This window comes from Salvelinus sp. IW2-2015, linkage group LG1, assembly GCF_002910315.2.
Source record: "Salvelinus sp. IW2-2015 linkage group LG1, ASM291031v2, whole genome shotgun sequence".
Taxonomy (NCBI): domain Eukaryota; kingdom Metazoa; phylum Chordata; class Actinopteri; order Salmoniformes; family Salmonidae; genus Salvelinus; species Salvelinus sp. IW2-2015.
In genome coordinates this window covers 40,832,085-40,852,458 of record NC_036838.1, presented here as the reverse complement: position 1 = coordinate 40,852,458, position 20,374 = coordinate 40,832,085, and the positions used below count along the sequence as shown (strand labels likewise).

The window sequence follows — 20,374 nt, the reverse complement described above, 5'->3', positions numbered from 1 at the left end:
TTACCAACATGTTTTTCAACGAGTCGTTGAAAAATGTCTCAATAGAGCAGTGGTGTAAAGTACTTAGGTAAAAATACTTTAAACTACTACTTTAGTAGATTTTTTGGTATATGTACTTTACTATTTATATTTGACAACTTTTACTTTTTCTTCACTACATTCCTAAAGAAAATAATGTACTTTTTCCTCCATACATTTTCCCTTATATCAAAAGGTACTCGTTACATTTTAAATGCTAAGCAGGACAGAAAATTGTCCAATTCACACACTTATCAAGAGAACATCCCTGGTCATCCCTAATGCCTCTGATCTGGCGGACTTACTAAACACAAATGCTTTGTTTCTAAATTATGTCTGAGTGTTGAAGTGTGCCCATTGCTATGCGTAAATAAATTAAAAAACAAGAACATTATGCCGTCTGGTTTGCTTAATATAAGGATTTTTTTTATTATTCATACTTTTACTTTTGATACGTAAGTATATTTTAGCAATTACATTTACTTTTGATACTTAAGTATATTTAAAACCAAATACTTTTTGACTTTTACTCAAGTAGTATTTTACTGGGTGGCTTTCACTTTTACTTGAGTCATTTTCTATTAAGGTGTCTTTACTTTTACTCAAGTATGACAATTGAGTACCTTTTCCACAACTGTAATAGAGTGATTGTGATTGGCTGGAGGTACAAAATAACTCTTACTTCTAAAAGGAGTCGGGAGTATGTGCAGGAGAGCAGCCTACATGTTCAGTTGAAATATCATGATTTGGGAGCTAAAGTATTCCCTTATTAGTAGATACTAACATTATTGTGAGTGCTAATCCAGGAATATTTAGGTCTCAAGCTGACAGTGTTTTCTGTTTGTTCTGTCGTTACAGGAGCAGGCTATCCCGATAGACATTCAGACACAGACATCGCCTTTTTTTCTTTAAATTATTGTTTTATGCAGGATGCTACATTTTTGGCCAGTTGCAATTGTTAGTAGGCCTAATAAAAAAAATCCCGCTTCTATTAGGCCATACATTTTTTTCTTGTGAAAGATACTGTTAAGCTTTATAGCCTACCTCAGCCAGTTGTTATTTTATATAGGCCTAGGCTCGGAATAAATAGACTCCAATTAAGCCCTCTTGTGGTTCGTAAAAACAAATTAAAATGAAGATAATTGTTGAAATTCATTTCTCGACTGGTGTAGGTTTTCTCCATCTGTCGCTGTACAACACTTGCGTAACAAGTTAGCTATATTTTCAGCACCAGGCGCTGTTCACCTCCTGTTGATTGCGCTGTGGTTGCAGCTTTACGTTTCAGCACCAAAAAATGGTCCGCTGCCTGCTTTATTAGTTGACTGTCTCCTGCATTCTCTCTCCTCATGAATGAAGTTCAAATGTAACTTTTTAATTATTTAGGTAGGGTAACTTCCTTCTTGGGACACTGCATTTGGAAATTGCTCCCAATGATGAACCAGACTTGTGGAGGTCTACAATTTTTTTTCTGAGGTCTTGACTGATTTCTTTTGATTTTCCCATGATGTCAAGCAAAGAGGCACTGAGTTTGCTTGATCCCTGCTGCAGTGTGTGCAGACCTGGTCAAGAACTACAGGAAACGTATGATCTCTGTAATTGCGAACAAAGGTTTCTGTACCAAATATTACGTTCTGCTTTTCTGATGTATCAAATACTTATGTCATGCAATAAAATGCAAATGAATTACTTAAAAATCATACAATGTGATTTTCTGGATTTTTGTTTTAGATTCCGTCTCTCACAGTTGAAGTGTACCTATGATACAAATTACAGACCTCTACATGCTTTGTAAGTAGGAAAACCTGCAAAATCGGCAGTGTCTCAAATACTTGTTTCTCCCAACTAGTAATATACATGTGCCTGCTGGAGGTCATTTTGCAGGGCTCTGGCAGTGCTCCTCCTTGCACAAAGGCGGAGGTAGCGGTCCTGCTGCTGGGTTGTTGCCTCTCTACGGCCTCCTCCACAGTCCCTGATGTACTGGCCTGTTCTCCTGGTAGCGCCTCCATGCTCTGGACATCACGCTGACAGACACAACAAACCTTCTTGCCACAGCTCGCATTGATGTGCCATCCTGGATGAGCTGCACTACCTGAGCCACTTGTGTGGGTTGTAGACTCCGTCTCATGCTACCACTAGAGTGAAAGCACCGCCAGCATTCAAAAGTGACCAAAACATCAGCCAGGAAGCATAGGAACTGAGACGTGGTCTGTGGTCACCACCTGCAGAATCACTCCTTTATTGGGGGTGTCTTGCTAATTGCCTATAATTTCCACCTTTTGTCTATTCCATTTGCACAACAGCATGTGAAATCTATTGTCAATCAGTGTTGCTTCCTACGTGGACAGTTTGATTTCACAGAAGTGTGATTGACTTGGAGTTACATTGTGTTGTTTAAGTGTTCCCTTTATTTTTTTGAGCAGTGTATATATACACTTATATATATTTAAAAAATTAATAATAATATTTACTTTTAAAAAAGAAAAAAAATATTAAAACCTCAACATCAATATTAGAGTCAACATACAAGTGTAAGTAAAAACGAATGTAAATAAGTTAGAAATTGTGCTACTAATGCACAAACACATAGCTTTAGGAAATTGTAGAAATAAAACATTTTCCTTCTTCAGAAGTAGCTAGGCAGGCTAACGTTAGTTAGCTAATTAATTTGCTAGCTATCATACAGTAGGTGTATATTAATAATTGTATAGTGTAATGAAAGAGGTAGGGAGCAGGTCTCGAACCCTCGACCTTCTAGCCCGAAGTCCAGCGCGCTATCGACTGTGCCCCAAAAACATACTCAAGTGGCAGGGTTTATATCCGCGCTTATAAACCCAGGGTCGTTACAATAGTTAATATAAGTAGACATGCAATCATAATTGACTGTAGCGCATATAAAGCACCCAGAAGCAGTGTTGCCAACTCCTCAGTAAGGAAAGTAGCTATTGGCTGTCCTAAAAGTTGCTAGAAGTRGCTAGATGACGTCATCACATAATTTGCATAATTGGCCATGTGCATGTAATCGTGATGGACGCTGTAGGAGAGAGGAATAACGTCGTGGGAGAGACAAAAAGTGAATAAAAAACAGCCTAAATATGTTTAGAACTACAAATGAACTTTCTCCTGTCGATTCTTGTTTTTTTTATGTCACAATTCCAACCCTCCTCCTTTATCCGGGCTTGGGACCGGCAAAAGTGACCCAAAAGAGACACTCTGGCGGAGTTACTTATTTTTTTATTTACATTTTTTTATATATATTTTTTTGTTTCGTTTTCTTAATTTGGTTTGGTTTTTAACCTTATGGTCCACTTAGGAGCCTACAACAAGTCACAGTAAAACATGAACATTTTTAACCATAACATTTTTTACATTTTTTAGTATACAATCTACATTAACAATCTAAATGGACCAAAAAGAGACCCAAAATGAGTAAGCAGCTGATGTGCCATAAAGCTGCAAAACATCAGGCAGCTGGTGCTCATAGCAAGCCTCACCAGACAGCTTCAGTCCATATCGAATGTACAGGATGGAGTTAAGGGTCTGCAAGGACATCCGATTTCTAAGTTTGCTTTTAACCACACTCATCGGCTGAATACTCTCTCGACTTCAGCATTCGAGTGTGGCAAGGACAACACAGACACAGCAGCCATGGCAAGTTCTTGAAACGGGTTGATATCAGCTGCATCCCTGAACTTCCAAATCTCACTCCAGAAGCCCAGTGTGTTTTTTGTCTCATTCCATTTACTAAGATGGATGGCACGCCATTTCTGGACAATCTTGTCTATCTCTGCAGGGGTCTTGTCTATCTCTATTTCTCCAGGGCTCTTATTGTGCTTTAGAGTTTCCTCCACATTGAAAACTGACATGTACTGCAATGCTTCGATGTTGTCTGGCAGTCTCACCCTCAACTCATTAGTGAGGGAGATGGTGAAGGCTACACACCGCTTTCGGACATTGTTTTTATTCTCAGGCGCAAGATGGAGCTCAGCTGCCTTTGATTCAAAAAGGGAACCAAGGTATGGTTTGGGACTGATGTATCCATCTATTGGCCCTTTGAGTACATCAACATTTGCCAGTGGATTCAGCACCCTGCCGCTCACAGACTTGATCAAGCTAACCAAGCTGTCAAGTAGCTTAAGAGGATCTACTTGCTCTCCCTCAAAAGCCTTGATGGCCAACTGTACCTCACCCAACACTGACTTCAAGAAAGTCGGATACAGTATGTTTTGAGGATCACTGTACATGGAGTATAAAACCTCAGCCATGTAGCAGTGTTCACTGGACTTGGTGACTGCGAAATGCAGCCTAAGCTCCTCCCACTGGTCCAAAATGCGTGAAACCGCGGGTTCAATGGAGAGCCAACATGTGGCACACACCTTGGTTATCTGTAAAGGTTTCTCCCCACAGTTGATGGTCTCATATATGGCCTTGTAGGCCTCCCTGCGCTTTGGAGACACTGAAACCCAGTTATAAGTCTCTCGTACGTACGTACTCTCCCAAGTACTCCACACTACCGGGGATGGTGTCATTGGAAGCATGACTTACAGAAAGCTGCAGAGAGTGGCACACACAACGAATAAGAACCAGATATTTGAGGCCATACTCCTCCTTCAGCACTTTATGGACCCCATTGTTAATCACCGTCATAACAGAGGCATTGTCAGTCCCTATCCCCAGGAGTTTGTCTTTTTTAAGACAACACTTCTCGAGGAAAGCCACAACAGCACGGGCAATAGATTTGGCATCTCCTCCCTCCAACTCAACAAGCCCCATAAATGTTGATACAATTGTCTGCTTGGTGTCACTAAAGTACCTTATCACAACTCCCAGGTACTTAGAAACACTTACATCTGTGGACTCATCGAGGAGTAGGCTGAAATGCTGGTCACCCTCATCTGCGACCAACCTTTTCAGAAAGTATGGTGCTATAACACCATTAATCATTTCTGTGCACTTTGTCCTGTGCATTTTGAAGTGGGTAGCAGCAGTGGAGTCAGAGAAAGCAGCTCTACATGCTTCTCCAATGTGAACACATGCCAGCATGGAACAGTGTTCAGCGATAGCTAATACCATGGTGGCTTCAACCTTTTTTGCAGAGTCAATTTTTTTAACCATAAATGGCAGTTTGTTTTGGGTGGAACTGTTATAAGGCTTTTGAGTATGTTATAGAGTTGTAATGTTTTTTTTTACATCACTAAGTTTGGCGTAGAAATCAGCCTTACAATACAGGCAGTATGCCCGTGTATCATCTCCAATAAACGGCTTCAACCAGCCTTTGAATTCAGGGTTTGATTCCCACTCCTTTCTGTATTTTTGAGTGTACAGTTTAGACTGAGACATGAAGAGCTAGCCAGCTAGATGTTTAGCTTATGCCACAGAGAGGCACACACACAGTGGACAAGGTGAGGAAGTGACTGAAGCTGTGTGAGTTAAATGCAGTGATTTATTTTTGTGCAGTGATTTATTTTAGACAAATAACATTTTACATTTACATCCCTCCCGGAATGTAAGCCACGGCGGGATCAGCCAGCGGTGACTTACCGCATGCGCGATTCATTTGCAGTCTGGATGCGGAGGGGTGAACATCTCCTGCTCTGACTGCAGCTGGGAGGGACTGCTGCGTGAGGACTGGGCCGCCTGTGAGTGCTTTGTGATGGGGTGGGACCCACGGCAGCACCCGCTGCTCATTGAGAAGAGTAAGAACGATACGTGCTTTCACGTCAGAGTCTCCAAAAGTCTCCAATAACACCAGAAAAAGTCGCTAGATTTGTCGCTAGTCGATTTTTAAAAAATGTGTCGCTATAGGGGTCTGAATACTCACTAAATATATCGACAAAGTCGCTAAGTTGGCAACACTGCCCAGAAGCTACTGGTGGCTGAAAACACAATCATTGCGGGATGAACGACTGACACATTTCTGGGCAAGGGAGGTCCATTTTAAAATAATTTCTTCCTCCCTCGCCCCTTGAACGTCATCAGAAGTGTATATCGACAGAACACACCTTCCACGTTGTGCATTATTTTCCAGGGAAAATCCCTTACATAAGAACAATTATTTATTTATTGAATATTTAACAAATACTATTCCTTGCGATGAAATATGTATTAAAGGAATAGTGATGGTTTAACTTGGTGTTTGTCTCCACAGCTCTCCATAAGGAGCCCTACATTATGTTCTCCACAGAGAATAAGTCTATTATCTGCATGAAGTGTTTCAGAGACATACAAGTGTGAGGGAAGCTCCTACTACAGCAACACAAGATTCACACAGGAGGAACACTGTTAGTAAAGCTCATTTATGTTTCTGCCAAATTATTGCACTTAGATTCGGTTCTGGTACCATGTATAGCCAAGTTATCTTTACTCATTGTGTATTTATTATTACTTTTATTATGTGTTTTACTTTTCTATTATTTCTCTATTTTCTTTTTCTGCATTGTTGGGAGGGTCCGTAAGTAGGCATTTCACTGTTAGTCTACAGATGTTGAATACGAAGCATGTGACAAATAAAATTTGATTCGATTTGAAATTTCACAGGGAGAGCCTGACATACTGCATTAACATTGCAACAGAATGCATACAACCCAGCTAGCACTTTCTGAGAACCATATGTTTCTTAGAGCTTGGTGAGAGCGTGGTTATCCTATGGTTGTTTTGCATACAACCTTCCCATAACATTCTGGGAATGGTGCAAGATAGTTGCTTGGCTTTTGGAACATTCTCAGCACATTTAAGGAACTTGACAAAGAAACATAATTTTCTTGGTATTTCATTACTTTAAACAGAACGTTTCCTAAAAGTTCAAACATGGTTACATTTCATTTCAAACATTCTCCAATTGGTTTGGCATTGGGAATGTTCTGAAATAGTTCAGAGAACATTAAGAAACAACTTTCTTCGTTGGGAATTGTAGTACTTCAGCATAACGTTTCCTACAGTTTTCCTCATGGTTCTATTTAAAATAATGTTCTCAAATTGTTCCAAGAATGTTAAGAAACAACGTTCTTCTGTGGGAATTTCAGTACTTCGCATAACGTTTTCTACAGGTTTCCTCATGGTTGTATTCAAAGTCTTGTTCTCAAATTGTGCCAAGAACGTTAAGTAAACTTTCCAGAAAACCACAAGAAAACTTTAGTAACATTCAGAGAATGTTCTAAGAATGTTATTTAAAAACTTAAACATTCTGTTCTCAGCATCAACAAAACTCTCTATCCTCTATCTTGTTCAGTGTGTTCAGGAGTGTTGGCAACGCCCACTAATTGGCCACACCTGAGGTTAAGGAGTCCTTGTTTCCTTTGAAATGGGGTCTGTTTGAATCGACTAAACTGAACAGCTTTGTATGCGTAAAAACAAACATGGTATGCTAGCTCCATCTTGGTGGTGCAATGGACTAATTCCATGGATAGAGAATAGAAGATTATAGGTTTGAATCTCACTGATGCCGTGTCACAATAAAAAATAAATGTGTTTGCTTGATTAATGCCTAAGGAAATTAATTTCCATGTGTCCTATCTCTGCTTGGAGTAAAAAAAAAAAGTTTACCCAAAATAAGATAGCAGTGTTATTAAAGTCTTATTGAAACATTCAGTGAAAGTTTTAAGGACGTTATTAAAAAAAAACTCAATAACCTATAATTTCCATTCTCAGAGCGTTAATTAAACCTCCCAGAAGGAACCAGAGTAAATAAAAAATCCCAGAAGGAACCCGAGTAAAACGTTCTCAGAACTTCTATGCAACCTAAAAATAGAACAGGCGAAATGTTCACTTCCGTTCTCAGAATGTTTAAAAAACATTCAATTTTACCGGTCTGGAAACTTATGACTTTGTTCCCAGAAACAATGGGAAACCAAAAATGTATGTTCCCACAACTTCCAAGGAACCAAATGTTCTAGCTGGGAAGGATGTGAGATACTAGAGCAGGCAGTGCTGGTGAGTGGATTTACTTTTATTCTCTTCATACATTGTGTGTTATAACATCGATGGTTCGCAGTCACCCCCTCTGAAAATCCATGTTTTATCTGTATAGTCCTCAACTCCATTGCCTATGTAGTAACTCTGAATTGTTTCCATGCTGTATTTTACATGCCATAGTATTGGATCCTTATGTTGTTTTTGAAACGCAACAGGCTGGGTCTTGGGTTTGAGATAAAGCATATGATCATGTGTGTTTGGTTTAGCTACAGGTTAGTTCCAGGTGAATGAGCATATCTACCATGTCCATGTGTGAGCCTTGCTTCCTCTGTAGGCAGTGAAGGAGCTGCAGACATTGGCCCGTGAAGCTATTATGCTGAGGGCCATGATAGGGGAGGTGTGCTCCAATATCGAGGAAGAGGAGAACGCAATCTGTGACCTCTTCAACAGTATACAGGTAAAACTTCACTAAAGGACTCTTTTCAGGTCACCTGAAAGAAAAACAGATGCTATTGATAATGTTGTTATTGAGATACGAATGTATTAAATGAACATTGTGAAATGTAACTATCTAAGTGCAAGACAATAAATATAATTCCAAATTTGAATATGTGATGATGGTGCCTGACCACTGGGTGTCTCTCTTGCTCTCTTTGTGAAAATATTGAAAGGTCTTCTGCACTCAACAAAAACTTTATCAATGGAGTTAAACCAAACACTTACTGGTACAATTACAAGACAATGTCTACCACAAAATTACATTTTAGAGAAAACTCACTACAAGTTAAATCCCCAGACAGTTATTTGCTCAAATGGAGGGTTGCAGACAAGGACCACAGTCTTTTTCACGGTAGGCCTACTACTAGCAGACAACGTCATAGCCCACAGCCATTTTACATTTTAGTCATTTAGCAGACACTGTTATCCAGAGCGACTTACAGTAGTGAGTGTATACATTTTCATATTTGTTCCCACTGGTCCCCTGTGGGAATCAAGCCCACACCCTGGCATTGCAAATGCCTGCTCTACCAACTGAGCCACATTTTTCTTGTGGTTAACTGTTTCTCTGCTCTCATCTGTCAGGAAAGAGAGGAAGAAAATTCTGTTGCGAGCGGCTCACAGGTACTGCATTACTTTGCTTTGAAACGGTTGCTTTGATGCCATAAAGACAATGGATAGGCAATCTGTTAGGAATGGATTGAAGTTTGCAATTTCCCCAAGATCTCAAAGTGTCTTACATTGTACAGGGTTAACAAACCTAATTTACCACTAAGAAAGTACTGCAGGCATTTTATGCCAGAACCCTGGTGTAGGCTAGTTTACATTTGGCCCCATGAGAGAGACTTTACAGTACACAGTTAAAACAAGAATGGAAAGGCAAACAGTGAAGACTGCTTCAAACAATACTCATCGTTCCACTGTTGCAGTTCGTGGTTACATGAAAAATGTGTGTAGATAACCTCTGAAGTGTTGATATTCTCTGGGAGCAGTCCATCACAGCTAGTGGAGCAGGAAGCTACAGCCTGGGGGCCAATGGACGGCAGCATTACTGTCTCTGGAGTGTGTGAGGGAGAAAGTGTATCAGATTGCATTGTGTAGAGATTTTTAATGAGATTTTTGTGCCCTTAGTCCTCCATCTTTCTTGCCCCGCTGCCTGGAAGCAGACCAGTGACTGTCTGGATTCCCAGAAGGGAGTTAAAGGCTATTTATGGCAGGCTGTGTGTTTCCGTCTCTGTGTCTGTGTGTCTGTCTGTGTGTATGTGTTTGTAATGGGAAGCAGACTATAGATAAGGACCTGGATATATAGAGCATGAGTTTCTGTGTTGTTGTGTGGGTATTTCTTAACCCTCTGCATCGAGGGGATAGTTGTGTAGTGGTAATGTTGTGTGTGTGTTTGCAGCCAACATGAAGTAAAGGAAAAGGTGCTAAAGGAGCGCAGATATCACACCTTGCTGTCCTCCTGCCAACCCTGCAGGTTAGGTCATAAGACACCCCTAACTCATATCTCCATATCTCTAACTAATTGCTGAACTCACATGGAACTAAATTATACCCATAAATAAAATTGACAGTGGGGATAGATTGTTAGTTATTACCTGAACAGTTAATTATTCACCAGCCCTCCAGTGTGGTTGACCGCTGACCCTCACTGATGCCCTCTCCAAGGTTCATTCAGCCTTCCTCAGCTCAGCCAACAAGTTTGAGTGTCTGGACATGGGATATGTGAGTACTGGCACTTCATATTCTGGGGAGAATCAAAGATAGAATGGGTAAATTCACCAGAGGTTTGCATCACACTTGGTTTCTCTCTCTTCCACAGAAACTGAGGCTGAGGAGGATTGTGAAGCTCCCTCATTGAATGTGACCAGTGCAAAGCAGCAAAGTGAGTGTGACTCATCTACTCTGATCTTACAAAACAATGTGATTTTTCTCAACATGTAGAATTAGTATTGTATACAGTTTACTAGAACTACAGTAAATGTCTTGTCTCTTCCCTCAAAGAAAGGTGCTAGCCAAGCTCTGACCTAGATGATCTCTCTCTCCCCTCAGATTAACACAGACTACAGGGGTGAATTTGCTCGCTGTCTGGAGCCCTTACTGCTGCTGGGACAGCGCCGCCCAGCCTCCATCACCGGGGCAACTAGTATCGCAGCTCTGTGAGTGTTTTTGGCCTTAAAATATAATCGTTGGCTTGAAAGGCTTTGAAATCTCCCTTCATCATCTATCTTTCAGTGTACAAGGTTGAATGTAACATTTCAATATCATGATAATATGGTGGGTTTTTATGAAACTCTGGACCCAAACTTTCACAAATATAAAAGATGAGATATGATTTGAAAATCGCCTAAGATTAAAAGATGAGATATAATATGAAAAATGCTTGGAAGCACAACTAGCAGATGGCGATAACCACAGAGAGAGGGAAGGAGATGCCATGAACCCCACCTAGGTCAGTTATCCTGTCTATCTGTAAGCGCAGGCCACAGACATGCTTAGGCTACGTAGCTAAAGGTTAAATAAAAGGCTACGTAACTGACCTTTTTGGTGGCGGTCTTGTTGTTATAGCAGGCACTAGTCCCGTTCTGTCTGTGCCAGAAAGACTGCTGATAATAGCTCGGCCAGCGCAAAGCCAGGGTTCCAGGAAATAGCTTTTTTCCTGCAATGCTCTGTTTTACAGCCGTGTCCGTCTGGATATCACAGCACACTCTGGATCCCTAGCCAACCTTGACACACACTATACACACCTCTATACACACACAAACTGGGTATGAATGTATTTGGCTGAAGTATAAGATCCAGTGAGGACGCCTGGACCCAAATTCAAGCATTGGGCTTAGCTGTTACCAGAGTTTTATCAGAAACAAAATGTCTCCTTCGAGAGCCTTGGTTCTTAGTGTAAGCTATAGTTGTAGGTTTTTGACACAGACAGAGAGGGTCATTGGTTGTCAGAATGGAGCCATTTGTTATCACAAACTCATTCAGATGCAAACTCRCTGTCTCTGGCCATGTGGACACAAGTGACGCATGCTCCCTGACCAATTTTCCACATCAATTACTCCCAACTGTTCACAGGTTCCCAAACCCCCACCATACTGACTGTCCTCCCTCCCAACCAGTGCCACTCCATGTAAGATGCGGAGTGGGCGGGGATGGCACTGAGCAGGCTGGCACTATTTTTACCAGAATTTCACAGAAATCTCCAGGATTCATCTGATAGCTAGGCACACACAGAAGTGGCGGGCCATTTTGTTCTATGCCACTGATATCACTGACTTTGCCAATGTCTTAAATTGGTATCAGTGGTGGGGGCAGCAGGTGGATGCTCACAGGACTAAATGTGTATGGCAGAGTGAGAGAGCGATGCTCACAGCAAACAGTCACAGACTTACTCTAGGGATAGTTCTACTGCTGTATCAGGGCATTTGCCAGGCAAGAAAATCTGGACTAAAAGCATCCCAGAGCCCAGGTAAGCTGCATGGCTTCTCTAGTCGTGTGCCGATAAACTTTTTATAGAATAACTGTCTTTACCTACTGGCTAATGATACAGTCTTTCCACCTTTCATATATTTCAGTTTATTCTATGTTTTATTTGCAACATACATACAGTAGCCCTCTCTCATTCATGGTTTACAGTACAATGGTAAACTATGGCAAACATTTGGTTACAATTGTGATATTAACTGTTAGGAAGGGCTGTTAAAGTGGTGTACAATATAATGGAATAGCTACAGTGCCTTCAGAAAGTATTCACACCCCTTGACTTTTTACACATTTTGTTGTTTTACAGCCTGAATTTAAAATGGATTAAATTGAAATGTTGTGTCTCTGGCCTACACACAATACCCCATAATGTCAAAGTGGAATTATGTTTGTAGAAATTTTGGCTAATTCATTAAAAATTCAAAGCTGAAATGTCTTGAGTCAATAAGTATTCAAACCCTTTTTTATGGCAAGCCTAAATAATTTCAGGACTAACAATTCTCTTAACAAATCACATAAGTTTCATTGACTCACTCTGTGTGCAATAATAGTGTTTAACATGATTTTTGAATGACTACCTCATCTCTGTACCCCACACATGTAATTATCTGTAAGGTCCCTCAGTCGAGCAGGGAATTTCAAACCCAGATTCAACCACAAAGACTAGGGAGGTTTTCCAATGCCTCGCAAAGAAGGGCACCTATTGGTAGATGGGTAAAAATACAAAAACGCAAACACTGAATATCACTTTGAGCATGGTGAAATTATTAATTACAATACACCCAGTCACTACAAAGATACAGGCATCCTTCCTGACTCAGTTGCTGGAGAGGAAGGAAACCAGTCAGGGATTTCACCATGAGATCAATAGTGACTTTAAAAAAGTTACAGAATTTAATGGCTGTCATAGGAGAAAACTGAGGATGGATCAACAACATTGTAGTTACTCCACAATACTAACCTAAATTACAGAGTGAAAAGAAGGAATCCTGTACAGAATACAAATATTCCAAAACATGCATCCTGTTTGCAATAAGGCACTAAGGAAAACTGCAAAAAAATTGGCAAAGAAATGTACTTTGTGTCCTGAATACAAAGCATTAAGTTTGGGGCAAATTCAACACAACACATCACTGAGTACCACGCTTCATATTTTCAAGCGTGGTGGTGGCTGCATCATGTTACGGGTATGCTTCTCATCGGCAAGGACTATGAAGTTTTTTTAGGATAAAAGTAAATGGAATAGAGCTAAGCACAGGCAAAATCCCTGAGGAAAACCTGATTCTGTTATGCTGGTGAATGAGGACCCAAAAGCGACGTAATAGAAACAGAGTCTTTATTCCAGTCTAAAACAAACAATAATTCTCCTGGATATTATTCAAGGAAAATCCAAAACAGGAAACTGAAATCCTCTCGTCAGTAGAGAGGAACGACTGGAGACGCGACCACAGACTGCAGGTCGCTTCAGGAAGGCACAGGCCGTAGCTGACAGAGACACCTGCTCACACGCAGCATCTGAAGAAGGCAAAAACACGACAGGGCGGAACAAGGACACAGAACAGCAAACATCAAACAAGAATCCGACAAGGACAGAAGCGGAAAACAGAGGGAGAAATAGGGACTCTAATCAGAGGGCAAAATAGGGGACAGGTGTGAAAGAGTAAATGAGGTCGTTAGGAGAATGAGAAACAGCTGGGAGCAGGAACGGAACGATAGAGAGAGAGAGCGGGAGAGGGAGAGAGGGAGGAGGAGAGAGAGGGATAGAAAGAGGGAAAGAACCTAATAAGACCAGCAGAGGGAAGCACAGGGACAAGACATGATGATCAAAGACAAAACATGACAGATTCAGTCTGCTTTCTAACAGAAACCGGGAGACAAATTCACCTTTCAGCAGGACAATAACCTAAACAAGGCCAAATATACACTGGAGTTGCTTATGAAGATGACATTGAATGTTCCTGAGCGGCCTAGTTAAAGTTTTGACTGAAATTGGCTTGAAAATCTATGGAAAGACTCGAAAATGGCTGTAGCAATGATCAACAACCAACTTGACAGAGCTTGAAGAATTTTTAAAAGGATAATGTGCAAATATTGTACAATCCAGGTGTGCAAAGCTCTTAGAGACTTACCCAGAAGGACACAGCTGTAATCGCTGCCAAAGGAGATTCTAACATGCATTGACTCAGGGGTGTACTTATGTAAATTATGTAAATTTATTTTTTTCATTTTCATGTTTTAATTTTGTCAATATTGGGTATTTTGAGTAGATGATTCAGAAGAAAAATAATATTAAATTATTTTTTAATTCAGGCTGTAACAACAAAATGTGGAATAAATTAATGGGTATGAATACTTTCTGAAGGCACTGTAACTATTACTCCAGTGGTGTGTTGTGGTGGCAGTAGTAGTGGTGGTGTTGGTGGCAGTAGTAGTGGTGGTGTTGGTGGCAGGAGTAGTGGTGGTGTTGGTGGCAGTAGTAGTGGTGGTGTTGGTGGCAGTAGTAGTGGTGGTGTTGGTGGCAGTAGTAGTGGTGGTGGTGTTGGTGGCAGTAGTAGTGGTGGTGGTGTTGGTGGCAGTAGTAGTGGTGGTGGGGTTGGTTGCAGTAGTAGTGGTGGTGGTAGTAAGGAGTGAGGAAAGCCAGGTCAGGGCCCTCTGTCTGCATGACCTGGTGTCTCTGTCTTAAAGCTCACTGGAGACAGCGAGAATTAGCAGTCTTCAGTTCAGCCAGGCCTCAACAGTGCACTTAAGGGACTCAAGTACAGTCTACAGTAGTTGATCGTTTCCATTTGTTGCAAATATATTAAGTAAAGTACTGTGGTTCTACTGTACTCCATTTTTATAGTAATTATTTTCTGAACTAGGACTCGACAAGCAAATGTTTTGCATTGTTAGTTGTAAACATGGCATTCTTCAGAGTGTTGAGTTAAGGTTTTAATGTACACTCTTCAATTAGGAATCACTCTCTCTGGAACATTAGCAGTGAGGAGAAGTTGTGAACAAAATGAAATATTGAACATAAGGGATATAAAATGGTATAGATAGGCTGGGTGTAACGGGTGTCGTCGTCGGATGAGGAATAATCGGACCAAAGCGCAACGTGGTAAGTGTTCACYCTTTTTATTTAAACTGAACACTATAACAAAATAACAAAGAGAATAAACGAAACCGAAACAGTCCTGTCAGGTGCAGAAAACACTGAACAGAAAATAACTACCCACAAAGCATCGGTGGGGAAAAGCTACCTAAGTAAGGTTCCCAATCAGAGACAACGATAGTGAGCTGTCCCTGATTGAGAACCATACCCGGCCAAAACAAAGAAATACAAACATAGAAAAAAGAACATAGAATGCCCACCCAAATCACACATAAAAAGCTCTCTACGGTCAGGGCGTGACACTGGGAAATATACACAAGTACATAATTAGAGCCTTAAAATGAAACATAGTATCTTTACCTCATCCTCATCTGAAGTATTTGTGTATAACCCTTGAGGGTGTCACTTGATCCTTCAACACCTTAACTATTGCAGCAAGGAAATACCGTAATAAATATGAGACAGAGTGAAGGTACCCTAATGCCCTGTGGTTGGGCCTCCCCTCTCCATGTCCTGCCACTCCCCGTCCCTCAGTGACATGCCCCGGGGCTCAGCCATAGGGTGACAGTGTTGGGGTGTGTGCGTGTGTGCACGCTTGTGCGTTTGTATTATTGTCCCAGATCCTCAAGACTGAGATCTAGAACATGATGGACCAGGTACAGGAGCTACACAGGGACCTGACCAAGCGCCACTCCCTCATCAATACAGACATCATGGGGGAGATACTGGACCGCTCCCTGCACATCGACAGAAAGATCAATCAAATGTAAAAAATAAGCTTTAAAACCCAGGTTGAAGGGACCACCCTTACCACCCCAACGGCAGCAAAGTGCTTAGGCAAAGACACCTGGATCCACGCATCCCACTGTAAGCAAGTAGCAGAGCCAGAAGAAGATGCTACTCCTGTTACTCCTACAATCCAGTAGGAGCACTCTGCTTACCCTGAGACTCGCAGATATTGTGGCTGTGGGCATCCTCTGGGTGGTAGCAGACTTCGAGCCAGAGGCGGGAGAACGTGCTAGTAACCTCTCCCCGACCTCTTCAGTCCAACGAGACTGTGGAAGCCGAGAAGTAGATGACCCTGCTGACCTGAACCTGGATCCTGGTGACCCCGCTGAGCTGAAGAGAAGAAAGAGGCCATAAACATTATGGGGTTTCCCCCGGGTCAAACACTTTCTTACAAGTAGCTAATAATGTTTCTGTGCTACAGAATGTATCAGATTGTTGGATTTGTGGACTGTTGACAGACAGTGCTGAGACTATGCCATTGCTAGCTATACCCCTTAATGCTTATGTAATATTGATGTGGACCAAAGCAGGTAACCTTTCAGACTGAGAGCTTGATTGGGTGGAGGATGAGGTGTTTTTATATGAGAAGATTTGATTTTAATAATCACACCTCTCTGCCCAAGCAACCCATCACCCTGGCATACTCTCCCCCAGGTTATTTGGGTTATATAGAAAATGGAACTGGTCCCCAGTTGGGGGAAAGTCATTGTAAATGTAACCTTTCTGTATACAATAACCTTACCCTACCCTTACTGTTGAGAAATGGAACATTCCACCCTAACATGTCATTGAGAATACATTATAGACTCAAGAATGTCAGTGTGTATGCTAAACCTACTTCGTCAGTAAGTGGAACTATGTATGTGTGTGGGAGAAAGCCTACTCTTATCTGCCTACAAACTGGTCAGGATCATGCTATGCTGCCTATGTTGTTCCTGCTGTGCGTGCTACCCCAGTACCCACAAATCACAATTTCTCCCACTTGTATAAGAGGACCATTGTAGCCGGCCCTACAAAAAAAAAATTCTCTGCATTAATTCCCAATTATGGCATGACAACTGTGCTTCATTCAATTAGAGATCTAGCAAATGAAGTTGAAAGAAGAGCTAATGCTACTGCTATTGAATAATTAACTGCTGAGCTTGTGGCTATGCGTACTATGGTCTTACAGAATAGATTAGCTTTGGATATTCTCCTAGCATCTCAGGGAGGCACCGGTACGGTGGTGGGTCAAGAGTGTTATGTCTGTTCTCATGCCTGACGACCTTGGTGAGGAGATTGTGTGAAACAGCAGTATCTCCTCTTCACCAGATGGTCATGACCACAGAAGTTAACTTAACACATCTTGCCACTGTTTCACCCTTTCTTGGGGTTCCAGATTGCCCTATTGGAAACGACCCAGATCCCTATGAACCTTCCTTTTCGCCAGATAGTTATTATAAAGTTACCTTTCAGGAGTTCCATTCAGACCACCCCTTTCTGTGTAAAATGACAATTTCCCAGAAACCAGAAGGTTTTAAGTTCTGTTTGACAACAGCTCAGATATATCACATATCCATGGCATCAAAGGGGTAATTGCTGTGGCAGAAGTGGAGAGAGCTGGCGTTATGTCTTTGTTCTCTATTCTGTGTTAGACTGTGATGTTATGCATTTCATAGACTCCTGTTATCACTGCACCCTAACAGAAGGCCATTGTGTTCTGGAACTGTTGCTTGTCTAAAATAACTGTTGTGTAAACAATATGATTGTATATATAGCAATATGATAGATATAAGGGACATGTAACCATTTACTCTTCGAGCTCTCTGACTGCGATCAGAGACGGATCTACCTTACAGCTGCCCGTATGTATTAAAGATTCACTACTATAATTATAAATTAGTCTCTGCATAATCTTTGGATTGAGTTTTCTACAACAGCTTCCATCAAGACCATCGACTACCATTGGCCAGGAATGCAGACAGCCAGCCACAATGAGATGCCAGCATATTAGACTGCCCCCTCCTGTGTGGTCCCCAGCTCTGTGCCTAAATAGGCCCCTGGCCCCCACACACAACAGGGCAGAGACAGCATGTGATCTCTTCTTCTGTTCATATAGCCGCTCCTGACATTTAATGGTGACATTTCCTGGCATAGAGGAGTTGTCATCCCTTAGACAAACAGGTCTCAGAGGACTGCAGTCACACTGACACGCACTGGACTCAATGACTCACTAACTGGACTCAATGACTCACTAACTAGAGTAAATGGACAAACTGAGAGGGGGGTGAATCCCCTCCGATCTCACTCCTCAACATGAAAAGATCAATCTGAAGGACTCACCTCTCATTATGGACTGAATGGATGAAGGATCTTGAGTTTTATGCTGAGGAAGTGACTGACTACCATTTCTCAATCATCAATGCATGGTTCAGACCTACAATAGCATACAGAGGAAGAGTGCTTCCTTAGTCTATATTACTGAAATTGTAATATGCTGTTATGCTGTGAGTTATCCTGAATGGACAAGTCTGTCTGATTGTATGGTTCTAAAACCAATTGTTGTATTTGTATCATATGATCACTAGTTGTCATATACATTACATAAGGGAATGTACCTATCTGGTTATGCTGGTCCTCATTCTCAGGAGGTCATAGATAGTTCTGGTGTGACACCAACAAATAGAACAGTCCAAATGTAAAGTGCAGTCATCTGTATAATGCATTAATGTGCATGTAACCTGTGCATTAATCATGGTGAAATGAGATGAGTATTGACAGGTTTCCTTAATTTACCCAAGAATAAGTGGTAAATTGGTGAAATGTATGTAAGGCACAGGCAGGCATCCCTTCCCCCTTTCTCTTGCCACCTCTTCTCTCCCCCGGTCCCCCCTCTCTCCTTCTCTCTCCATCCCTCCGAGGCACAGGCACAGCCTAGTAAATGTATTCCTTCGTGTTCCTCCCTGTCCTCTCCTCCAGCACATTAATAAAGTGTCAGCAGCATGCTCCAGGGTTTTCCACCACCAGGAAATCAGCAGGCTACTCTCTGCATCTTTCTCTCTCTCTCTGTACCACCCTCTTTCCATCCTTCTTTCTTATTCTCCATTCCCCCTGAATCCTCCTTGTCCCTTTTCGTACCAGGTAAACATAGATTGCACACAATTACATTTTGAATTCAATAAAGATTTAACTGTACATTTCTATCTGGTGTATTTTGTTTTTTGTTACATGTCTTTTGAATATTTATCTGTATAATAAGGTCCACAACATAGGCTACTAGGTGCAAAATATTCCTTTGAAAGTAATTGCTTCACCAGTAAGTACACTGAACAAAAATATAAATGCAACATGTAAAGTGTTGGTCCCATGTTTCATGAGCTGAAAAAAAGATCCCAGAAATGTTCCATACGCACTAAAAGCTTATTTCTCTAAAATGTTCTGCACAAAATTGTTTACACCCCTGTTAGTGAGCATTTCTCCTTTGCCAATATAATCCATCCACCTGACAAGTGTGGCATATCAAGAAGGTGATTGAACAGCATGCTCATTACATAGGTACACCTTGTGTTGGGGGCACAAAAAGGCCACTCTGAAATTTGCAGGTTTGTCACACAAGACATTGCCACAGTCTCAAGTTTTGAGAGAACATGAAATTTGCATACTGACTGCAGGAATGTCCACCAGAGTTGTTGCCAGATAATTTTATGTTAATTTCTCTACAATAAGCCACCGCCAAAGTTGTTTCATCGAATTTGGCAGTACGTCCAACCGGCCTCACAACCGCAGACCATGTGTATGACGTTGTGTGGACGAGCGGTTTGCTGATGTCAAGGTTGTGAACAGAGTGCCCCAACGTGGCGGTGGGATTATGGTATGGGCAGGCATAAGCTACAGACAACAAACACAATTACATTTGATCGTTGGCAATTTGAATGCACCGAGATATCATGACGAGATCCAGAGGCCCATTGTCGTGCCATTCATCAGCATGATAATGCACGGCCCCATGTCGCAAGGATCTGTGCACAATTCCTGGAAGCTGAAAATGTCCCATTTCTTTTAGGGCCTGCATACTCACCAGCCTTGTCACCCATTGAGCATGTTTAGGAAAGCTCTGGATCGACGTGTACAACAGCGTGTTCCAGTTCCCGCCAATATCCAGCAACTTCGCACAGCCATTTGTATTTATTTGTATTTGTATTTATTAGGGTCCACTTTAGCTGCTGCCAAGGGGGTCCTGGGGTCCAAACACATTAAGGCAAACACATTAAGGCACTTCCATCACACATAAAACAAGATAAAACAGTACATAATATAACATTATTACACCACTAAATATCCACATTACAAAATGTATAATGTATAATACCACCATACAACAATTTTACAACGTACGTGTGTTTAGAGTGCGTGTGTGTATGTGTGGCTGTACCTGTGTGTGTGTGTCTCCATTGAAGAGGAGTGGGACCACATCCCACAGGCCATAATTAACAGCCTGATCAACTCTATGCGAAGGAGATGTGTTGTGCTGCATGAGGCACAGATACTAAATGGTTTTCTGATCCACGTCCCTACCTTTTTGTTTAAGGTATTTGTGACCAACAG

The 20,374-nt window shown here is 41.5% G+C and overlaps 1 long non-coding RNA gene across 1 annotated transcript; it reads left to right on the top strand.

The window, feature by feature from the left end:
• Nucleotides 1–10,064: 10,064 nt before the first annotated feature.
• On the top strand, nt 10,065–10,633 carry LOC111973429 (uncharacterized). The gene is made up of 3 exons (XR_002878584.2): nt 10,065–10,149; nt 10,247–10,309; nt 10,477–10,633. It is a non-coding gene; the product is annotated as an uncharacterized lncRNA (long non-coding RNA).
• The last annotated feature ends 9,741 nt before the right edge of the window (nt 10,634–20,374 follow it).